A 13554-nucleotide genomic window follows, 5' to 3' on the forward strand; every position below is an offset into this window, starting at 1 on the left:
AAACTAATGAGACTCGTAACAGAGAAGAAAAATGCATGGGATGCATATAAAGTATCAAGCGACTCAGAAGCCTATGGCAGATATAAGCTAGTCTGTAATCAGGTCACAATGGAGGTTAGGCAGACAAAGGCAGATTACGAGAAATCCTTGGCAAAAGATGCTGCAAAAAACAGCAAGGATTTCTTTACTTATATAAACTCTAAAAGGAAGGGGAAGAATCTGATTGGTCCACATGACATCGATGGTTCGACTGTTGATGATCCTGCTCAGATAGCAAACAAACTGAATGAGTATTTTGCATCTACATTCACACATGATAAATTATTAAGGTTTGAAAATGGCAGAAGGTTATCAAATTGTAGCAGGATACTTAATGATTTTGTAATAACTGAGAGCAAAGTGAAGGAAAAATTGTTGAAGTTAAACATAAGAAAGGCACCTGGGGTGGATGGGATCTATCCAGTTATATTAAAGGAGGCAGCAAAGCAACTAAGCAAACCTTAGCCATAATTATGAGAACGTCCTTGGACTCAGGGGAAGTTCCCATGGACTGGAGATGTGCAAATGTATCCCCAATTCACAAAGGGTGACACGAGTAGTTACAGACCAGTTAGTTTAACTTCTTCCGGGTAAAATAATGGCGTCACTGGTTAAAGATGCATTGCAGGATCATCTAGACAAGACTGCAGCAATAATTCAGACACAGCATGGGTTTGTTAAGGGAAAGTCTTGTCTGGCAAATTTGATAGGATATTATGATGTGGTTACAAAGGAACTGGATGCTAAAAATAATTTTGATATCATATATTTGGATCTCAGGAAAGCTTTTGACGCTGTTGCGCATGGAAGACTATTGTACAAATTGGAGCAGAATGGTATTAAGGGTAAGTTGCTACAATGGATAAAAGGATGGTTAAGTGGGAGAAGACAGAGGGTGGTAATCAATGGGTGCTGCTCTTCGTGGACTAATGTTATTAGTGGAGTCCCACAGGGTTCGGTGTTAGGTCCACTGTTGTTTTGTATATTTATCAATGATATTGATGAAGTTATATCAGGCTTAATGTCGAAGTTTGCAGATGATACAAAGGTTGGCAGGGTTGTTAATGACGGTAATGGCAGTGTGCTACTGCAACAGGATCTAGATAATTTTGGCAGATGGGCTAAGAAGTGGCAACTGAAGTTTAACCTTGACAAATGCAAAGTACTGCATATGGGTAGAAGTAACCCCCAGAGAAACGTACCAACTGTGTGGTACTACACTTAAGGTAGTAGAAAATGAAAAAGACCTGTGAGTCATTGTGCAGTCAGATATGAAGTTTTCTGAGCAATACAGACAGGCTGCCAGGGCAGGTCATGGGGTTTTGTCAATGATATATAGGAATTTTGTTAGCAGGGAGAAGGAGACCTGTACGCAGTACTCAAGGCGTGGCCTTGAGTACTGCGTACAGGTCTGGAGGCCTCATTTTAGGAAGGATGTAGATTTACTTGAGCGTGTACAGAGAAGGGCAACAAGATTGGTGAGGGGAATGAAGGGATCCTCTTACTAAGAGAGGCTTAAGTTCTGCAAATTGCAGGGCTGGAGACTAGGCACCTGCACGGTGATCTGATTGAGGTGTATAAGGCCTTGAATGGGTTGAGCATGCTGAATTCTGATGGGATCCTTCCACTTGTTCAGATTACGAACCTAAGGGGCATAAATTCAAATTAAGAAAAGAAAGATGTAGAATAGATGTGCGGAAATTTGCCTTTAGCCAGTGGGTGGTTAATTGCTGGAACAAACTTCCATCTGTCGTTGTGGAAGTTGATAGGTTGAATAAATTTAAGGAGGAACTGGACAGGCATTTGGATGGAATGGTGTGTTTTTTTTTTTTTTTTGACTGATGCTGCATAAGCTCATACAGTTGCTTTCTTGCATCACATGCCACTACTACTATAGTGTCTGGGCAGAATTGCAGACACTTTCAAATTTAACCCTGACTCACGACTTTTTTGCAACATTGACCTGTACTTGTTAAGTAAATCTACAGATCTACTTTTAATGTCATTGGTGGCAACGTGTACAACAATATCACCTTTTGTGCCCTTAAAAGATGATATATGCTTTACAACATCATCAACTTTTGCCCCTGGCAGACATACTCTGGTCCTGTTCCATCTATCCTTTTTACACAATATATTCCCTTCACCCTGACAATAGAGTCACCAACAATAACTAGTTCCTTTGGGACCAGCGCATTCGGCCTTGGAGGTTGCTGCTGTGTTGCCTGATGCCCAGGAGTGAGCTCTGCCATTGAGTTGGGCAGCTGAGAGCTTGACGGGCCCCTCATATTAATTTCTTCGAGGGCATCTACCTACACCTCAAGCTCTCATAGACGCCCAGTAGAATACTGAGTTGATGCCTAATTTCTAGACACTCTCTGCAACTGGCACACACAAAGACATCCTCCTTGGCTAGATCATGTTCTGTTCCAGAGCGTTCGGCAAACATTTCACAAGTTGCACATTTTTTTAGGCTGTGATGCGTTGGAGAATTGCACTCCCTCAGTTTTCCCCCGAGTCACAGGACTCCTGCCACTTTGTGCCCGTTGCTTTGCTGCCCTAGTCTGGGGCATGATATTTTAAATTAATAAGATCAATAAATTTAATTAATTAATTGCCAATACTACGCTATCTAATAGAATCCTAAATACAGTGATGCATATTACGCTATATAATTATACGTTAAAGATACCTAGTTACCACAATTAAAAATTTGAATTCCCTACTACTCTATACAAAAAACAATGGCTGCAAGATTCGAACGAAATAACAGTTTTACGTTTATTAAGTAGTAATCTACAAAAACTCTTTATCTAAATTGAAAATTAAAATAACCAGCGTAACGCTTTTTCGGAGCTTGTAATTCACAGCTGTAATTTTTATAGAGATTCAGCGCCCTCCAATGATGATAGTTAAGAAACAAAATCTAGGGAAGTGCATCCAGTTGACATGGGTAAATAGTGTATTGTTGTGTCAGTTTAGTGTGACATAAGCACTGGGAAAACCAAGTTGAGAGTAGGAGTGTGTTATGAGCCTAATGACTCTGATCAGTACAATGAACAACTTTGTCTTATACTGGGGGATTTTAACTTCCCAGATATAGACTGGAACTTGTGGGTTGGTCACTCACACACTAGCTTATGGATTTATTGGATGATTGTTTTCTACAGCAGCATGTTCGAGAGGCAACCAGAGAGAGAGAGACTAATATTCTTGATCTGGTTATCATCAGTGATTATTCATGCATTAAGAATCCGCAAATAAAAGAACTACTAGGTGACAGTGATCACAGTGTACCAATGTGGGATTTACTTAAAGATGTAACTACCATCAAGGGTAAAGGGGAGGGTTTTTGCTTTAGTAAAGGTGACTATAGTTGTCTCAGAGATTTTTTTAAATTTTATACAGTGTTACCAACAGGAAATTCTAAATGGGAAGAATTTAAGGAATTAATTTTGGAAGCTATTAGGCTTTTCTTACCAACTAAGAAATATTGTTCAGAGTTTAGGCCTAAATGATGTCAGATGACGTAATGAGACTCGTAGCAGAGTGTGTCCCCAATTCACAAAGGGGGATAAAAGGGTGACATGAGTAATTACAGACCTGTTAGTCTAATTTCTGTTCCAGGAAAAATAATGGAGTCACTGGTTAAAGAAGCAATACAGGATCATCTGGACAAGACTGCAGTTATAGTTCAGCAAAACATGGGTTTGTTAAGGTGAAGTCTTGTCTGACAAATTTGATTGGATACTGTGATGTAGTCACAAAGGAACTGGATACAATAAATAATTTCGATATCATATACTTGGATTTTAGGAAAGCTTTTGGTACTGTGGCACATAGAAGACTATTGTACAGATTGGAGCAGTATGGCATTATGGGCAAGTTGCTACAATGGATAAGTGGGAGAAGACAGAGAGTGGTTATCAATGGACACTGCTCTTCATGGACTAATGTTATTAGTGGAGTCTCGCAGGGTTCAGTGCTAGGTCCATTGTTGTTTTGTGTACTTATCAATGATATCGATGCAGGTATATCAAGCTTAACATCCAAGTTTGCAGACGATACGAAGGTCGGTAGGGTTGTTAATGACACTAATGATAGTACACTGCTGCAACAGGATCTAGAAAAGTTGAGCAGATGGGCTGAGAGAAGGCAACTGAAGTTTAACATTGACAAATGTAAAGTACTGCATATGGGTAGTAGTAACCCCAGAATAACATATCAACTGGGTGATACTACACCCAGGGTAGTGGAGAATTAAAAGGATCTGGGGGTGATTTTGCAGTCAGATATGAAGTTTTCTGAGCAGTGCAGACAGGCTGCAAGAGTAGCTCATGGTGTCGGTGATATACAGTGAAACTTCTCCTAACGGACACCTCTTGTTAACGGAAATCTCTCTACAACAGACATTTTCAAGTTCCCCAACTCACCTCCATTGGTTTTAACGTGTTTGCAGCTTCTGTCTAGCGGACATTCTCTGTAACGGACGCGGACAGGCAATCTGCACTCTTTCGTTTAGATTAGCACTTAATTTGATCTCCCCATAACGGACAGCGGGCGAGCTCACGGCCCTTTTTCTAGGAACGTTTCTTCCACGTATTGCCTCAATCGTGTGTTTATTTTCTATTTCCGATTCTCTGAATTTTATCAAGGTTTACGTCGCGGTTCTAAACCATTTTTCAAGAATTTTAAGGCACGTGTAAAACTTCTGATGAATTCGGTGTGTGCAGGGAGGGGGGAATATGGTCGGCCTTTCGTCTTTTCAGTTTGTTTTCAGTTTTGTTCAGTGTCGTGTGAAGTGCACAGTCTTCTCGTAAACATTTAACTTTAAAAGATAGTCGAACTCATTAATGCGTATGGTCGGCAAAAAAATAGTGTTCGCAATCTCGCTGTAAAATTCAAAATCAGGAAGACGCAGGTAAGCGACATCCTAAAGAAAAAAAATGAACTGCTCAAACAATTTTGGCAACACGTAAATGATCAGGGTCAAAAATCATTCCCGAAAACTGTTGGACTTCAAATTTGTCGTGCACGTGCTAAAAAAATTCCCATTAATGGGCCTATTATTAGGAAAAGGGCTTTGGAGGTTGCAAAATCTATGGGAGTAAATGAGTTCAAAGCTTCTGTGGGATGGCTAGACAAGTTCAAAACTCGGCATAAAATTTCTTGGAAAACCGTAAGTGGTGAAGGTGGATCTGTTGATACTGGGGTTGTAACAGAGTGGACCGTCAAATTGGAAGATTTATGTCGTGATTTTGAAGCTAAGGATATTTACAACTGTGACGAAACAGGGTTGTTTTTTTAAAGCTCTTCCTGAAAACACAATGAGTCTAAAAAATGAAAAGTGCCAGTGCGGAAAAATTTCTAAGGAATGCTTGACTGTACTATTGTGTACAAATATGCTGGGAGACTTTGAACAACCTCTTGTTATAGGAAACCCACAAAATCCTCGTTGTTTCAAGGGCATAAAGTTGACTCTTCTGGGTGTTGACTGGAAGTCTAATAAAAAAGCATGGATGACACGAGATATCATGAGCGAATGGATAAGTCACCTTAACCAAAACATGATTCGTCAAAACAGAAAAATTATTCTTTTCATGGATAATGCTGCATCTCACCCACACATTGAATTGTCCAACATTCAAATCATTTTTCTGCCACCCAACACATCTGCAGAGTGTCAACCCTTGGATCAAGGGATAATAAAAAATTTTAAACTTCACTACAGAAAACGTGTTTTAAGACATCTCATTGCAAACATGAACGATGTAACATGTGCGAGTGACCTTGCAAAGAAAATCAGCATCCTAGATGCGATTCAATGGATTTCCTCTTCAGTAAACGCAATTAGAAAACAAACTGTCGTGAACTGTTTTGTAAAGTCTGGCTTCTCAAACGCAAAAATTGAAGTTGTGAACAGCAATGTGGAGCACCAAGAAGAACAAGAACTTCAACATCTATTGATAATGTACGATACTTCCGCTACAAGTGACCCTGGCTACAAAGACTCAAACCTCACTACAGAAGATGGTGCTCTAGATATCAACGACATTATCATCGATATTTTTCAAGAAGTTCCTCATGAGGATGAAGAAATGGAAGGAGGTCATTCTGTCGAAGAACATATTAACGACGAACCACTGATGAAAATAGAAGAAGCGCTCATACAAATCAACCGTTTAAATATGTTTTTCGCCGCTGAAGAAGATACTGAAGGACTTTCGATGGTTTCTTCACCCCAAACAAATGTTGAAAACAAAATTATCAGTCGGAAGAAGGTGCAGAAGAAAATAAGTGATTACTGTATGCATTTTTCTTAAGATAAAGTCATAATATGCATAGCACAATTGTATGTATATTATTTACAAAAATATTGTGCAAAATCTGTATATAATTTAATTTAATTTTACATTAAACGTTTAACGATTTTTCTTTATCTCTTGTGTATGTAATTGTATATTATTTACAAAAATATTGTTCAAAATCTGTATATATTTTAATTTAATTTTACATTAAACGTTTAACGATTTTTCTTTATCTCTTGTGTATGTAATTGTATATTATTTACAAAAATATTGTTCAAAATCTGTATATATTTTAATTTAATTTTACATTAAACGTTTAACGATTTTTCTTTCTTTTTTTTTTTTTTTTTTTTTCTCCCTCAGACTTCTTGTTAGTGGACACTTCTCTCTAACGGACACATTTTCGTTCCCCATGGCTGTCTGTTAAAGGGAAGTTTCACTGTACAGGTATTTTGTTAGCAGAGATAATGGGGTGATTGTCTCCTTGTATAAGGCAATGGTCAGGACACACCTTGAGTACTGCATACAGTTCTGGAGGCCTCATTTTCAGAAAGATGTAGAGCTGCTGGAACAAGCACAGAGAAGGGCAACGAGATTGGTGAGTGGAAAAGGGGTTGATGTTACCAAGAAAGGCTTAAATACTGCAAATTGCAGCTTCTGGAGACTAGGCATCTGCAAGGTGATCTAATTGTCTGATTAGAACACCTCACAGATGCCTAGTCTGCCATATTGATAAGGCCTTGAATGGTTTGAGCAAGTTCACTGCTAATGGGATTCCTTCTCTTGCCAAAATATTCACCTGAGGGGGACATAAATTCATATTGGGAAAAGACAATTGTAGAATAGATGTGCGGAAATTCACCTTTACCAGCGGTTGGTTAATAGTTGGAACAAACTTTGATCCGTTGTAGTGGAGGTCAACAACTTAAATAAGTCAGCAGTTGGTTGATAGTTGGAACAAACTTTGATCCGTTGTAGTGGAGGTCAACAACTTAAATAAGTTCATGGCAGAACTAGACAAACATTTGGAGTGAATGGATGGGTGAAATGGGAGGGGTTTTTTTGGCTAATGCTAATAAGAGTATTGTGTTCTCTTGTTGCCTGTTTAACATGCTGCTAATCATTATCTGAGTAATCATAGGATATTCTGATGTACTGGCCTACTCTTTGTTTAATTGCTAGTTATACTTCTCACAGTCATTTCGCCTATAACACACCCCTACTCAATTTTTTTTTTTTTTTCTCAGTGCTTACGTCTCACAAAACTGAGGCAACAATGTACTTCAGGTGGGTGCACTGCCTTACATTCTGTGTTCTTCTTAAACCAAGAGCATAATTCTCTCTCCCACTTCCATCCTGTGTGTTTTCTGTACGTATACTCTGTATTCAAATATCACATCTCCTATGTCTGAATGGCACCATGTTTCTGATAGTCCTATAATGTCCACATAATGACTTAACCAAATACAAACTTATTTACTATACTTCTTGTGCATATTGACAAGTAATCAGATAGTCTCTTGATAATCCTATCATATTCCATATACTTGCTTGTCCTATGAGATTCCCCAGCAGGCTTTACGATCCCCATACCTTGTTTTCCATTGCACCACATCCCAGTAGAAGCAATGCAAGAATCAGTTTCACCCCTACTTGCAACTGCTGTCAAATTATTAGTCTGTGTATCAACCCCCCTCCCGAGATAGCATCAGCAAATATTCTTCCACCCGTTCTATTTAAGTGCATCCCATTCTGGCAAAAACAACAGTCTGTACATGCACAGACTATACAGAGAAAAATTCTACATAAGGCTTGCACAATGTTTCCAATACTGAATTGATTAACAGGATTCTCATCATGTCTGAACAAAATTCACAAAATTCCAACCACTCAGTTGCAATCCTAACTCATGGCTTTTTCCCAACATTTCCCATTACCTAAGTAAATTCTCAGATAGCCTATTATTAATGTTATTAGTCACAACTTGTACAATATATGCTCCTTAAAAGATGATATTCTGCAATATTATTAACTTTAGCCCTTGCAGACATGCCATCGCCCTGTGCCACTTACCTTTTAATACAATATATTTCCCTGACTGTAGAATCGTTAACAATATAGCTACTTTGTTGCAGTATGCTTTCAGGGATGCTTTTCTGTTCTCTGCTGCTTGAGCATAGGCTTTTGCATTGAGCCAGGCAGTTGAGTTCTTGGTAGGTTCCTCATTTTAATTCATTCAAGAGCATCATACCTCTTCTTCATGTTCTTCTATTTGCTCATCAGAATGTTAAATTTGCACTTAACCTGCTCACACTCTTTTGCAATGAAAACATATGAAGGCATCCCCTTTGGCTATGTTATGCCTTGCAATAGAAAGCTTCACAAACATGCAATGAGTAGAGCACATTATAAGGTCCTGAGATTCACAAACTGAGGTCAGGCAGAACTGTTGAGATAGTTCTTCAAATCAGATTTGAAGAACTATCCTCAACAGTTCTGCCTGACCTCGGTTTGTGAATACCATTATAACGAAGGCCACCATATTCACCACTAGAGGGTGGGGATGATAAGCCAACAAGTCTTACAGCAGGAGCCAGTGAAATTGGTGGGGGGGAGTTAAGTTCTTGCCCCTTTTCTGTCTTTCAGACCTCAGATTGTAGAGACTGCCATTCATCTCTTATCAGCTGGTGGAAAGAGATTTTATTGCTTGTTATGGTTATACTAGTTTCTACATGTCGAGATCTGGGAATTTTTTTGTTCTTGTACCATAAAAACAGACTTTAACCACTGAATTTTCATAGTGAGATTTCTGTAAATAGATCGTTAACAATCTGACTCATATTAAAAATGAAAAGGGGAAAGGCATTTGGTAATAAATATGGTACTCACCTTTAAATATAGTACTCTATCTAAATATAATTTAGTAAGAGGAAATTCTAAGTAGAAACAGAAAAGTGTTCATTACAATTTCCTTCATTTACCATTACATAGCAATAGGCTGCTTACTTGTATTAACTGTTACATGAGTCCTCCATGACAGTGTAGTGGTTTTGTAGACTGGAGAAATATCTGAGGGCCTCTTCAGAGGTTCTTAGAAATTTGGAGCTGTTGTCTGCTGAAAGTAAATCAGAGGAAGGGAGTAGGGTGCCCCCTGTGAGTTATTCAGAGTTTTTCAGCCTACTCAACATTCAGATCAGCCTTTGAACACAGTTATATAGAGAAATCTCTTGGCCTCCATAGCCGAGTCATCAGGAGCGAGAGTGCAGTAGCATACGCTCTTTGAGTAGACCGGCGTTTAAGCCCCTGACTGCTAAATACGGTCAATCTGCCAACCTGCACTGTACTAGCATGGCAGATTACGGTCCATTTCCCTTGACGTGAATTGTTGAGGAGGCTTCCATCCTGCAGTGGATTGATAATGGCTGCTGCTTATATAGAGAATACATGCAATGTGCTCTAAGTTGCTGATGTGCCTAAAACCCAATTGTTATATGCCTGGTAGTACTGACTTCACTGTTGAGTTTTTCCCTTGGCTAACTTGGAAAACAAGACAAAAGTGAATACAGTTTTTATTGTATTTAAAAAAAAAAAAGTTAGCATGAACAACTGTTAAATGACTACCATTGTGTTTCAGTTAAGACTGCTGCTTAGATTGCTCACCTAGTTCATTTGATACCCAGATATTAAAGGATGTTAAGGGAGAGATGTATAAATGTTTTAGTAAAGTTTCATTTACCTTCACATGTTTTTGAACTCATCACAGGAATTGCTTTAAAGTCATCTTAATGAAGTTAAGCCACTTTTTGCTGATTAGTGTTTTCAACATGGTAATGACTGAATTTTAAAATCTGCTGAAAAAAAAAGGAAAATTAGTTAAGATACGAAAGAAGGTAGTTCACCTTCAAAACTATATAGCGAAGCTAGAAACAAAAACTTTTAAATCCACTTTAAAGGTGGAGGGGGGCTTTTTTACTTCAGTGAAATGCAATTTTTCTATCATCATTAGAGAAATGACTGCAATTAAAATAAATAGCCTTTTTATCGTCATATAGAAAAGAAGGTTTTTGATGATGGAAAATCATTTTGTAAATATTAACATTTTTGGTGAAAGTTTAAAATGTATTCGTATTTGCAAAGCAATGTATATTCAAAAATTTTATTACCTTTTGGAAAGCAGAATACAGTTGAACTTGGTTATAACTAGCACGGAAATAACAAGATCACGGCTGTAATGAGCAAAAGCCATAATGATTTTAATTTATGCTTATTCCCATACAGTCCTTCACTGTTATAACGGGCATACTACATGGATATACTGTACAAATTTTGAAATTTTGCTGTAATGAGCAAAAACCATAATGATTTTAATTTATGCGTATTCCCATACAGTCATTCACTGTTATAACGGGCATACTGCATAGATATACTGTACAAATTTTGATTACTATGCAAACATTCTTAATTGCTCGGGTAGTCGAAAAAACCGAATTCTTGGAATAGACAAAAATGAAAAGGGGGACTTAGCTTTTATGACCACCCGCATTGGATTAGCGGCCGGCATATGACCTTGTCCTTTCGGGGATGGGGGGCTATACAATAGCACATCGGCATTCCGGTTGTTGCATTACCCTATTTACAGATTGTCTTGTATTCACTAAACCATAAATTTCTTTTGGGACTTCTACGAAATTTTGGAAATTGGACTTCTAAGAACTTTGTATGCATTTTGCGACTTCTAAGAACTTTGTATGCATTTTGCGACTTCTAAGAACTTTGTATGCATTTTGCAACTTCTGAGAACTTTGTATGCATTTTGCAACTTCTGAGAACTTTGTATACAGATCACTTTACTGTTACTTTAAAGAAAATCAGTTAGAAACAAATCCTTCCTTCAGAAAAATGTTTACTAACAAAAGAAAGTCTCTCTCTCGAAATTATTCATGAGTTAGAGCGTGAAAAAGAAAATGAAAAAGACCTGGGAGTAATTGTGCAGTCAGATATGAAGTTTTCTGAGCAATGCAGCCAGGGCAGGTCATGGGGTTTTGTCAATGATATATAGGAATTTTGCTAGCAGGGAAAAGGAGGTGATTGTCCCTCTGTATAAGGCAATGGTCAGGCCACGTCTTGAGTACTGCGTACAGATCTGGAGGCCTCATTTTAGGAAGATTTGCTTGAGTGTGTACAGAGAAGTGGAAAAAGATTGGTGAGGGAATGAAGGGATCCTCTTACCAAGAGAGGCTTAAGTTCTGCAAATTGCAATGGCTGGAGACTAGGCACCTGCATTGGTGGTCTGATTGAGGTGTATAAGGCCTTGAATGGGTTGAGCACGCTGAATTCTGATGGGATCCTTCCACTTGTTCAGATTACGAACCTAAAGGGGCATAAATTCAAATTAAGAAAAGACAGATGTAGAATAGATGTGCGGAAATTTGCCTTTAGCCAGCGGGTGGTTAATTGCTGGAAGAAACTTCCATCTGCCGTTGTGGAAGTTGATAGGTTAAATAAATTTAAGGAGGAACTGGACAGGCATTTGGGAGGGAATGGTGTGTTTTTTTTTTTTTTTTTTTTGGATGATGCTGCATAAGCTCATACACTTGCTTTCTTGCATCACATGCCACTACTACTACTACATAGAAGCCTGTTCCAACAATCAACTACCCTCTGGCTGAAGGCAAACTTCTGCACATCTTTCCTGCAACCATCCTTCCTCAACTTGAATTTATACTTCCCCTTATGTGTGTAGTCTAGTAAGTGGAATGCCATTAACATTCAGCTTACCCATTCCAGCAGATCTACATCACTTCCTAAAGTGAGACCTGTAACACTTCTGCATTTCGAAAAATTTAATGATGTCCTCTCACAAAAGGGTGTTTCTGAATTATTTTTCCATTCTAATTTCAAAAATGATTTCTGTGTGTTTCAATCACCTCACCTTTCTTCAAAAATCACAAAAAAAAATTAATTTTTCACGCAACTTTTTATTAATTTTGGCAGACAGTGCACTGTGCACTGGTACAAAGTGCACTGGTACACAAGGATTCCCAGGCTAAAATTCATGAATATGGATTTGAACAGTTACCCTCCCTTCGATCCACACAGCCAGATCTGTCCCCAAGTCACTATTATTTGTACAGAAACCTCATGGAACTCATTTCAAATATAATGAACAGCCAAAAGCAGCTGTAGAAGTCTGGTTTGATGAATCTGGAATCTATTTTTTTTTATTTTTGGCTACTAGTGGCTGTACTAGTAGTCACTAGTACAGCCACTACTGATAACGTTTTAATCGACTGAGTTCGGTGGACTTTTAGTATTGTAATTACAGGGATAGCTCCAAAAATTTCACTGAAGAATCGAGAATCTTTCTTTTGCAGATGGGAAGATTCTGAGGGCATACACTATTAGCATTATTGGCATTAGCAATAAGTAGTGGGAAAGGAGAGTTTGACCTTCAGAGTTGTTGCCCACCCAATTACATCATTCCATGAGAAAAATAATTAACCACGGTTACAGTTGATTAAGGATAAAGGAAATTTCTTTGGTAGCATACATATATGTGTACAGCACAGGAAAGGAGCAAAAATAAATGCTTACCAGTATTGTTTCTGTAGTATATCCCTTTTTCAGAGGTTGTGAAACTAATGAGTTGTAGCTTTATTCTCTGCTTGTGATCCCAAATCAGCTAGCAATAGATTTACACCTAAAAAACAAAATAATCTCTGCACACAAAATGAATTATGTACAGTCTGATGTGAATGTTGATGTTGTCCAGCTGATTAAAATTTACAGGTCTTTAGTTTGGTACAGGAACATTGAATCTGCAGTCATTTCATGTTCATCTGATTCCTATATTTAGATTTTACATGTCTTGAAAAAGCCTTTATTTAATTTTATTTTCTTTATTTATTTATTTATTTTGTTTTACATAAGCAAGTTGTAGAAAATGCAGTTAAAATAGCCGATGCTTTGCTTTAAAGTTCCAAATAAGATTCACCAGATTTTGTTCTAAAATGTATGGTGTCATTACAAGACAGCTGTCACTGTTGGCCTTTTTAGGATCCGTAGTCTAACGAAGGACCCTTATTTATAATGTCACTCGGTTGTCTGTCGCAGCATTGTATCTCTGGAGCCACTCAACCTATTGACTTGAAATTTTACATGGGTTTGTACATCATGTGGGCCAACATAACGGCATATTGATCGTTGT

Source organism: Mastigoproctus giganteus, chromosome 5, assembly GCF_048544385.1.
Source record: "Mastigoproctus giganteus isolate SK-2022 chromosome 5, ASM4854438v1, whole genome shotgun sequence".
Classification (NCBI taxonomy): domain Eukaryota; kingdom Metazoa; phylum Arthropoda; class Arachnida; order Uropygi; family Thelyphonidae; genus Mastigoproctus; species Mastigoproctus giganteus.